Source organism: Erpetoichthys calabaricus, chromosome 1 (genome assembly GCF_900747795.2).
Source record: "Erpetoichthys calabaricus chromosome 1, fErpCal1.3, whole genome shotgun sequence".
NCBI classification, from domain to species: Eukaryota; Metazoa; Chordata; class Cladistia; order Polypteriformes; family Polypteridae; genus Erpetoichthys; species Erpetoichthys calabaricus.
The window spans coordinates 176220873-176232880 of NC_041394.2; the positions used below are offsets into that span (position 1 = coordinate 176220873).

The 12008-nt window shown below is 39.5% G+C and overlaps 1 protein-coding gene across 4 annotated transcripts in view; it reads left to right on the forward strand.

Annotated features, from left to right (window-relative positions):
* Positions 1-12008, forward strand: part of shisal1b (shisa like 1b) — a 308856-nt gene that overhangs the window by 166184 nt on the left and 130664 nt on the right. The gene's annotated exons all lie outside the window — the stretch shown is intronic.

A 12008-nucleotide genomic window follows, 5' to 3' on the forward strand; every position in this document is an offset into this window, starting at 1 on the left:
TAATCTGAATCCTTGTCAACTTTATAAAAGCTGAGTTATTAGCTAACCAAGCAAGCTTGATGGCCTAGATGGTCTCCCTTTATTTGTAAAGCTTGCTTTTATGTTCTAGAGATTTCTTATAACCAATTGTAAATTTAGTTTAGAATGAATTGTTTTTTGAAAAATGTAGAATTGCTAGAATTAGGCAGAACATGTTCTGGGACTACAAGTATAAAGTATTGAGGAAGGTGATAGATTTGGCTTGTTGTAGGGGAGATGCCTTTGCTTTTCTGTAAGCCATATTTTGATGTAATTTTGCTAGGTAGAGGGTGATTCTGAAGGACTGCCATTCTGACCTCAGAAATTATTAAAGGGACTCCTCCAACTGTTCCAGGTATAGGGACAAAGGCTAGTTGAACTTGGGGTTGGTGGGTGAGGTAAGGATTTAAACATAAACAAAGGGTGGTGATATAAGTGTTTGTTGTGGTACTAAGTTGAGCAAGCAGGCAGCCATGCCAATGGGTAGACAGGGGTGTACTTGTTTAAGTAGGCCTACAAAGCCAATATGAGTTTATTATTTTTCTTCTCTTTACTTATTGTTATATGTGCTCTCTGTGCTCATTCATTCTACATTATTATTTCCCTAGTAAACCCTTTGCTTTTAAACTTTTGGCCTTCCTGACATTCATATGAAGATGGCCAGACTATTCTCCATAATATTGTTTTCTTGTATGTTTGCCTACTGTTAATCAGCACATTCAAATAGGAATTTCACTGTACTCTGTACATGAGACAATAAGGATCCCTTATGTTTAATCTCTATCATTTATTTTTATACCTTAGTTGTGTTTGTCCAAAACGGGTGTTTTCATTGTGTTTTACACTTTTAAGGTAGTTTTTATGTTTTTTAATTTGCTCAGGAGAAAAGCTTGAATGTGTGAAAGTGAGTCATTTGTTTGTCGATAATGCAGTAGCTGTACTGTATATTCAGCACAGGACATCTTTACTTGTGGAATAAGGAGGAGGTGGCAGTGTTGGATGAGGTTATTAATTTATACTTACTTAATTTCATCATAATAAGAGTACTCAGTAAAGCTGGAATAAAAGATAGTAGAGAAGGCTAAAATATAAGTCCAGAATTAGCCTTCTAATTTAGTCACACTGACAATGCCTGCTTTGCAATTAAGGTTTTATCATAAAATCTGCAGAAATCAGCTTCTTCATTTAGGCAACATACACTTCTTTTCATCCAGGCTTTCATTGTTCTCAGGTTTAAACAAATAGTTCTTCATTACTGTATGCCTATCACTCACTGTGTAAGATACAGTATGTAATGTCTGTAATGGATTAAAATTTCCCCATTAAATTATTTTCTTGCATTGTTCTTGCTTTTATTTTTTTTATATTAAATGATTGATCATGTTCATTTTATTGGATTTTGAGCATAGTTTTTACAAAACATGGTTGCTCATAGAATAGTGCATAATATTAGAATTAAACTGCAGTTTTAATCAAGAAGACTGAATTCAGATTTTTATCTAGTATATATTGCAATTAAAAAAATTACTTGTATTATGTTTCCTGGCTCTGTGTAAATCCTTAGTGTAAATAATAGAAATTTATTCTTAGATCTATTAAAGGTTTCTAATAGTACAAGCCAAAAGGAGAGTGGTATGTTTAATCTGGATGTGAAATCTTAGCCATCTCCCTTTCTGCCAACAAGAAGGCAAGTGGCCTTCAAAATGAGCTGAACAAACATTTGGGTAGGGGGTTGTTATCTTCCTTCTGTGCAGTTTAAACCAGATTATAAAATAAAACAGTTTAGGAAAATGGCAGCATTAATCTCTTTTTTACTATATAGTGCATGAGAACAACAATAAGCAGCAATACATTGCAAATAATGATTGAAACCTTCACTGCATTTATATTTAATACACTACTTATTTAATAATACAGTCAACTTTCTAATACACTGGCTTATAGAGTGAAGGGGCCACACATAACACAAAGTCGGATTGAAACAAAACTCATCTGGATGGCAAATATAATTTGAGTTAGTAGGAGAATGGTTCCATTACAGAATATTTGTTAAGACCTTAGATTCTTTTAGTGATTTAACTTTGACCATTTCCTTGGTATTCTTTCTTGCTCAAGTGATGCAGTTACTCGTAATGGGATCCAGTATAGAAAAATTCATGGACTTAAACTGATCAGCAAACACATTATTTTTTTGATTGAACAATGCCCTGTGTGGCATATAAATAAAGCACGCATCCATTAACTTTCGCTATGTTAAGGGTATAATAAACTGAGAAGAAGACAACAGAACAGAGCAATGATAACTGCTGATAGACAATGTACTGCCCAATGTAATAAAGGTTTCATACTTTTCCCAGTGTTGACAGCGAGGAGACATGTGGCGTCATGAAAGAAATTTTCTGAATTACCCTGGAATCTCCTGAAATGAAAGTCACATTTACTTTTTATATACATTGTTGAATTTATATCATGCTAAATTGCCTTTTGAAAGAATTGTTTCTTCAGTTTAATATGAAAGTTCAAACTTTTGAAAGAGATTTGTTTCTTATGTAGTTTATGTTTCCACTACACTTTACTGTACATCTGAGAAGAAACTACATCAAAAACATTAATTCTTTTCACAGTACACCTTAGTAAAGCTGGTGGACTATGTCTTCTTAGTCCCACATAATGAACAGTACTTGTTACATTTTATTAATAAAGTGAACTGCCTTTTGAATAGCTTATAGTGGATAGATAGATAGATAGATAGATAGATAGATAGATAGATAGATAGATAGATAGATAGATAGATAGATAGATAGATAGATAGATAGATAGATAGATAGATAGATAGATAGATAGATAGATAGATAGATAGATAGATAGATAGATAGATAGATAGATAGATAGATAGATAGATACTTTATTAATCCAAAGGGGAATACAGCTCTTGTTATGTTTATATAGGGAATGAATAGCATGCAAGAACAGCCCTATTACCCCATATACCTGCATACTGCATCATACTGACACACACTCTCCAGTACCTGTACTGGAGGGTGAAAAGTTATTCTATAGTCCTACGGCTAGGGGGGAATCCACATTGCTCGTCCTGTATTTAAGACTCAACAGCCTTCAGTCCACAACCATGGCATGTGTCTTACTTAGAAGGCTAAAGTGTATGATCATTTTGTAGAAGAAACACATCCTCTGGTCACCTTTCTTAACTTTGGGTACCACCATAATAGTTTGCCAGTTCAAGTATATTTTTCCACATTTCTTGGACCACCTCTGAGTTCCATAAAAATATTCCTTCCACCTTTCAACAATTTCCCCAGAAGATGTCAGCTCCACTCCATCCCTGCCTAACACACGCTGGGAAGGTCACACCTTCCCCTTCTGGGACATCAAACAGTTTGCCAGAACAACCTTGAGGTTATCAGATGTTTCTCTTAATAACCTCCCCAAACTCCTCCCATGCTAGAGCTTTTTCTTCCATAGTCCAGCCTATGCCCCTTGCTTTGAATCTCACTCACCAATGATCACTGTTCAGCTCTACCCCTCTATTCATCCATGTGTTCAAAAACATATGGCCTTGGGTCAGACCACACAACTACAAAATCTTTCATAGACGATTGGCACAAGGTGCTCTGGTACCAGGTACACTTATGAGTCTACTTGTGTTCAAATACAGTACATGTTATGAACAATCCATTTCAAGAACAAAAATTAAATAACAGCTCAGTTTTGGTTTAGAACCAACAGGCCATTCCTCCCAATCATGTCTCTCCAGGTATTTCTGTCATTCCCAACATGAGCATTGAAGTCACCCAGTAAGACTACCAGGCTCACAGGTGCTCTTTCAAGCACTCTTTCAAGAACCTCACCCACCTCCTTTAAGAAGGCATAATACTCTGAACAGCTATTGCTTCATATGCAAAAACAACCGGCAGAGTTTTCCTCAATGTAATTCATAGCAACATTGAGGCAAGGGTCTTGTCCATGGGAAAAACTAAAATTGCACAGTACTCAGCCAGAGCCTTGTGAGTATCCCCACCTCCACCCAAGGCTTTTTGCACATCTACACCCCAGAGCAGGAGAGAGACCACACCTCATCAAGAAGTTTGGTCCCAGAACACTCTCATTGTATGGAGATGATATCAACTATATCTAACTGGTACTTTACTACCTCCTTCACCAGCTGATTCTCCTTCCCCACCAGAAAAGTAATGTTTTATGTTCCCGAAGCCAGTCTCCATTGCCAGGGTTTAGCCCTTGTAGGTCTTTCCAGCCCATGCCTGCCACTAAACTGGCATTGCAGGCAAAACTTACTCTTCATCTTACACAAGATGGCACCACATCACCATTTTTTTTTTTGCAAACGTTAAAGACGCATACAGTGCCACCCCGCTGCCTGCGCTTGGGAAAGCAGATCATAACCTGGTTCTGCTTCAGCCTCACTACAAACCAAAAGTGAGGGTCCTACCTACAACCACACAATCATTCAGGAAGTGGACCCCAGAGGCTGAGAAGGCTCTGAGAGAATGTTTTGGAACTACAGACTGGGATATCCTGCAGGGATCACATAGTGAGAACATTGAGGAAGTTGTTGACTGCAGTACTGACTACATCAACTTCTGTATGGACATTGTAGTTCCAGTAAGAACTGTACGCTGCTATGCTAACAACAAGCCATGGATTACAAGTGACATCAAGGGCCTTTTGAACCAGAAGAAAAGGGCTTTTAAAGGCGGTGATCAGCATGAGCTCAAGCGCATGCAGAAGGAACTCCGAGTCCTGCTCAGGGCGGCAAAGGAGCAGTACAGGAGAAAGCTGGAGCAGAAGTTGCACAATAACAGCATGAAGGAAGTGTGGGATGGGATGAAGATCATCACTGGCTGCAGCTCGAAGCGGGGTACCACCATCGAGAGAGACGTGAAGAGAGCAAACCAAATGAACAACTTCTTTAACAGGTTTGACCTCCCTAACCCACTCTCACTCTCACCTCAGAGTACTGCACCCTCCACACATCCTTCTGCTGATACCAGCATAGGAGAGACATCCACACCCATAATTACAACAGCGCAAGTGAGCAGAGAGCTGAGGAGACTTCGTGCCAGCAAAGCAGCGGGTCCAGATGGAGTATCGCCACGACTGCTGAAGGTCTGTGCATCGGAGCTGGGGGGCCCTCTACAGCGCATCTTCAACCTGAGCCTGGAACAGGGGAGAGTCCCGAGGCTTTGGAAAACATCTTGCATCACCCCAGTCCCAAAGGTATCACGTCCTAGTGAGCTGAATGACTTCCGGCCTGTAGCTCTGACATCACATGTGATGAAGACCATGGAGAGGCTGCTGCTTCACCACCTGAGGCCACAGGTTCAACACGCCCTCGACCCTCTGCAGTTTGCATATCAGGAGAAGGTGGGAACGGAGGATGCCATCATCTATATACTTCATCGATCCCTCTCTCACTTGGACAGAGGCAGTGGTGCTGTAAGAATTATGTTTCTAGACTTCTCTAGCACCTTCAACACAATCCAGCCTCCTTAGGGACAAGCTGACAGAGATGGGAGTAGATTCATACCTGGTGGCATGGATCGTGGACTATCTTAAAGACAGACCTCAGTATGTGCGTCTTGGGAACTGCACGTCTGACATTGTGGTCAGCAACACAGGAGCGCCACAAGGGACTGTACTTTCTCCGATCCTGTTCAGCCTATATACATTGGACTTCCAACACAACTCGGAGTCCTGCCACTTGCAAAGGTTCGCTGATGACACTGCTATCGTTGGCTGCATCAGGAGTGGGCAGGAGGAGGAGTATAGGGACCTAATCAATGAATTTGTTAAATGGTGCAACTCAAACCACCTACACCTGAACACCAGCAAAACCAAGGAGCTGGTGGTGGATTTTAGGAGGCCCAGACCCCTCATGGACCCCGTGATCATCAGAGGTGACTGTGTGCAGATGGTGCAGACCTACAAATACCTGGGAGTGCAGCTGAATGATAAATTAGACTGGACTGCCAATACTGATGATCTGTGTAAGAAAGGACAGAGCCGGTTATACTTCCTTAGAAGGCTGGTGTCCTTCAACATCTCCAATAAGATGCTGCAGATGTTCTATCAGATGGTTGTGGCGAGCGCCCTCTTCTACGCGGTGGTGTGCTGTGGAGGCAGTATTAAGAAGAAAGATGCCTCACGCCTGGACAAATTATGGAAAATCCACTGCATCCACTAAACAGTGTCATCTCTAGACAGAAGAGCAGCTTCAGCGACAGACTGCTGTCACTGTCCTGCTCCACTGACAGACTGAGAAGATCGGTCCTCCCCCAAACTATGCGACTCTTCAATTTCACCCGGGGGGGTAAACGTTAACATTATATAAAGTTATTGTCTGTTTTTACCTGCATTATTATCAATCTTTAATTTAATATTGTTTTTTTGTATCAGTAAGGTGCTGCTGGAGTATGTGAATTTCCCCTTGGGATTAATAAAGTATCTATCTATCTATCTATCTATCTATCTATCTATCTATCTATCTATCTATCTATCTATCTATCTATCTATCTATCTATCTATCTATCTATCTATCTATCTATCTGTCTGTCTGTCTGTCTGTCTGTCTGTCTGTCTGTCTGTCTGTCTGTCTGTCTGTCTGTCTGTCTGTCTGTCTATTTTGGAGTGAGTCCAGCCAGATTATGTGGTTTGCCCAACCACTATTTGGTTTCTAATGAAAAGCTTTATCCAGCACTGGCTCGAATGGTTGGGTACCATTCTTTGTCTGACATTTCAGCCCATATCTATTTGGCAAGTTAGACATACATAACTCAAATGAACTAGCTGTGATTATCCCTAAGGTGCACAAATCCCACCACCATGGCAAGGTATATATACTAGCTGTGTAACTGAACTATTGAAATTGTCAGAAAAAAAATGCAAAGTCAGCCATTTCGTTTTGTTGACATGCTCGCCCCCTTTGTCTATCAGTGGCTAAGCACGTTTCTCGCGAGTTTGTCTTTCCTCAGCGGTTTCACTTTGGCAGCGGAGTTACTTTCTTTCAGCTTCATGCTATAGCCTCGTACTTCTTTCTTCTTCCGACTCATTAACTTGGGTCCACCTTGCCGGCTCTTTGAGCTTCATGTTGTAGCCTCGCACTTCTGGGCCAGACAGACAGACAGACACACTTCCACGCATAGACTTTTATATATAAGATATGTGAGGAATTTATTTAGGTACCGCACTTGCACTTTAATACACTTCCAGCAGTGCTAGGCAACCCTGCTATTGTATTTGTTTAATAGTTCACTTTAGTTTTGCTGGTGTGAGTGCATTAAGTTGGGGGGGTATTTTTCTCTGCAGTAAAATGCTGAAGAGTTTGTTAATTTATGGTTTTACAGTAATCCCTCCTCCATCGCGGGGGTTGCGTTCCAGAGCCACCCGCGAAATAAGAAAATCCGCGAAGTAGAAACCATATGTTTATATGGTTATTTTTATATTGTCATGCTTGGGTCACAGATTTGCGCAGAAACACAGGAGGTTGTAGAGAGACAGGAACGTTATTCAAACACTGCAAACAAACATTTGTCTCTTTTTCAAAAGTTTAAACTGTGCTCCATGACAAGACAGAGATGACAGTTCTGTCTCACAATTAAAAGAATGCAAACATATCTTCCTCTTCAAAGGAGTGCTTGTCAGGAGCAGAGACTGTCATAAAGACAGAGAAAGCAAACAAATCAATAGGGCTGTATGCGAAGCACCACGGCACAAAGCTGTTGAAGGCGGCAGCTCACACCCCCTCCGTCAGGAGCAAAGAGAGAGAGAGAGAGATAGAGAGAGACAGAGAAAAACAAACATGCAAAAATCAATACGTGCCCTTCGAGCTTTTAAGTATGCAAAGCTTCACTAAGCAGCTGCACACAGAAGGTAGCAACGTGAAGATAATCTTTTAGCATTTTTAGACGAGCGTCCGTATCGTCTAGGTGTGCAAACAGCCCCCCTGCTCACACCCCCTACGTCAGGATCAGAGAAAGCGCAAGAGAGAGAAAGAGAAAAGTAAGTTGGGTAGCTTCTCAGCCATCTGCCAATAGCGTCCCTTGTATGAAATCAACTGGGCAAACCAACTGAGGAAGCATGTACCAGAAATTAAAAGACCCATTGTCCTCAGAAATCTGCGAACCAGCAAAAAATCCGCGATATATATTTAAATATGCTTACATATAAAATCTGCGATAGAGTGAAGCTGTGAAAGGCGAAGCGCGATATAGCGAGGGATCACTGTACACCCTATTCATTTACCATAATCCATTCAGGTTGAAATAGTTTCATTGTACTAGGCTTGCTCCCAGTCAAAATGATTTCAGTATATGCATAGATTTCAAATAGTCTTCACATAAAGGCCAATGAACCAGCACGCACAGTGCCCACCATGATGTTTGGGACAAATACACATTTTCACTTGAGTTAGTCCTTTGCTCCGCAGTTTAAAATTACAAATCAAACAATTTAGACATGATTAAAGTGAACATTGCAGTCTGTGATTTAAGGGTATTTGCATACATTTCAGTCACACCATGTGGAAATTACACTATTTTCGCATGTTTCCCCCATTTCAGGTCACCATAATGTTTGGGATAATTAGCATTACAGGTGTATGTGATTACTCAGGTGTGTTTCATTGCTTCAGTAGTGCACCCATAAGATACCTAGGGTTGAGTCTACCTGCAGACTACCATTGGAGTCTGAAGTTGCTGTTGTTCAACATGAGGACAAGAGCTGTGCCAATGAAAGTCAAAGAAGACATTATGAGGCTGAAAAACAAAATTAAACCCATTAGAGACATTGGTGAGATTACCTAAATCAACTGACTGGAATTTCATTAAGAAGAAAAAAATTCACAGGTGAACTCAGTAATCACAAAATGACTGGGAAGCCAAGGAAGACCTCCACTGCTGATGATAGACGAATCCTCACTATGGTAAAGTAAAAGTCCCAACTAGTGTCCGCCAGATCAGAAACAGTCTACAGGGGGCAGATATGTATGTGCCAGAGTCTACTATTCGCGGAGAACTTCATGAAGAGCCACGTTGCAGACCACTAATTAGCCACAAAAACAGGATTCCCAGATTACAGTTTGTGAAAAAGTACTTAAAAAGCCTGTAGAATTATGGAAAAAGCTCTTGTGGACAGATGAGACAAAGGTGAGTCTGAATCAGAGTGATGGCAACAGCAAAGTGTGGAGATGAAAAGGAACAGCCCAAGATCCAAAGCATACCATCTCATCTGTTAAACATGTTCAGGGTAGGGATGTTATGGCTTAAGCATGTATGTCTGCCACAGGTTCTGGAACACTTATCTTCACTGATGATATAACTGCTGACAGCAGTCACACATTGAATTTTGAGGTGTATAGAAACATTGTATCTACTCAAGTTCCAGTAAATGCCTTTAAACTCATTGGACAGTGCTTCATTGTACAAGAAGACAATGAACCCAGCCATGATGCTAAGGCAACACAGGACTTTTACAAAGCTAAAAATGACAACAGTACACAAAATTGCCACAGCCATGAAAAAATAACTCACATGGCTGCACCCACACTAAACAAAAATGCATTGCCAGGATAATAATATAAATAAAAAAATAACATTTAAAAACTGAAAAACACCAATAGTTCTACAAAAAAATGAATTCATGAGAGTCCAAAACCCAAATTCATGACAGAGCACCCATCCTTAAAAGACATGATACATGAACTTCAGAAACCAGTACCCAAGAGCAATTCTGTGGCCTGTAACTCCTTAAATGCAGAAAATATAAATTCAAGTCCAAAATCTTATGAATTTTAAATTCTTGTTCACTATCCACTTTAAAGAAGGAAAACATTATGAAATAAAAAACAATGGATAGGTGTAAATCTGGAGATTTGAAACTTTGGATGAATTCTGAAATGATCAAATAATACCAGTCTATAATGAACTGATTCCACCTTTATAATATTTGAATTAGGGCCAATGTAACATAATTGAAGTTTCTGAAAATGAACTCTCAGATAAGTATGTTATATCGCAAGCCATACCTTCTGTTGGACGTTGTAATCTGAAGAACCTTTTGTTGATACATCAGTAAAAGTCTTCAGTGAGGTGTTCATCATTAACAAGTTCTCCTGTACTGCTTGCCAACCTTGATGTAAATTCTTTAAAACAAAGTAAAGTCAAAGTGTGCAAAGTGTGGATGTTACAAATAAAAGAGTGAGTTTAGTGCTGTATTGTTACTCAGATGGTGAAATACCTGTAAGTTGTAGTGATCAAAGCATTCAAATTCTGACAATTTAAAGGAACTTCCTCCAGTTGGACTGATAATCTTTACTGTGCATCTAAGATGTCTATGATTAACTCTCTCAGTCTGAGCATTACTCTGAGAATGGTAGCCTCGTTAAATTAATTTCTATTCCAACCTGAGCATAAATGTTATTATCAATACGGGGAAAAAATTGAGGATCCTGGTGTGAAGTTATACAGGATAAAAACTCAATGAAATTGATATTGCGCTTAGATAAAAATTAAAGCAAATTGTTCATCTTTTGGTAATTTTTTCAGTGGGATGGGCTACACAGCCTTGAAGAACATGTTTACAAATACTAGGATGGTATTGTGTCCTTCTGAGGGAGACATGTTTTCAGCAATGTCCTTGGCATTGCTTACCAAAGTCTGCTAGTGAGTTATATGGGCTACAATAACCCTACACAGCAATCTCACAATGTATCAGCCCTACTACAAATTTCACAGGCAAATTCACATTCCTGTATATTCTTTATCAGATATTCAACTAGACATATTGAAAAGTAAGCATGAATGTTTTTAGATTACCCTTCCACTAGTCTCATATCCCCAGAACAGAACTTTTTGTCATGTAGTATCATATATGTATTATATTGGAAGACCTGCAAGAAGAATACCAAGAATGGTCTAATCAAGTCTCATTTTTCTGATTTCCTTCACTAAATCTGACACTGATAGCAGCAACAAACCTCTTAGAAGGGATTATGTATTCAGGCTCCAGATCACTCTCTGACAGAAGATTGCATCTGAATTTACATTTTTATCTCCCACTTTATAAGGTGTAATAAAGTTAAAACTTCTAAGCATACAGACCAACTGGCTTGTCTTGCTCTTAAATGCCTACCAGTTGGCAAGTATGTGAGATTCATATGATCTTTTAGATAATGAACGAAATGGATATTCTGGTCCTTCACTCCTCTACTGCTTGTTTTATGGCCATTAATTCATTGTGCCTGACATCATAATTTTGATTTGTTGATGTTGACTCCTTTAAAAAGAAACATAACTTGCCATTTTCCAGGAATCATTGATAAACCATTGTGTCAGTAGTGATACTAGAGACGCCTGCTTCTAATGTAAAATGAAGCATGCAGTCTGAGTGGCATACTATGGTGCAAAAGTGAACAGTTCCTTCATATCCTCAAATTGCTTTTTATCATGATCCTGTCATCTCACAGGGATAAAAAGTGCGCTGGCCTTAAAAAAATACAAACCAGACCTTTACCCCAAGTCTGTACCAACACAGTCTATCTCACAACTCTAGGGAGCCTGGCCCCAAACTCAAAAGGCAGGCTTATGACCTGCACAAACCCAACAGTGGAGCACAAGGTTAAAAGTCACAGATATCAAAAGGAGAGAAGGAAAAAATGTGAAAACCTTTGGCCCTTTATTATTAAAATGTGTACTGAAGAAATTAAAAAAATGATTTCACTAAAAATAAGGGCAGTAGCAAAAGGAAACAAAAGTGAACAAAGCCAAAAATCTAACAGTACCTTGAATTGAGGTTACTGAGTACAAATCAGAAAAAAAAAACATAATTCAAAAGACAAAAACAACCTCAATGCCAAAGCAACCATTTATACAGCTGTTTCTTCTTAAATAACCCTGGGGGTAGATTCCCAACTGTAGCAACATGTGGTCCCATTCCCCTTTGTCTCAATATACACA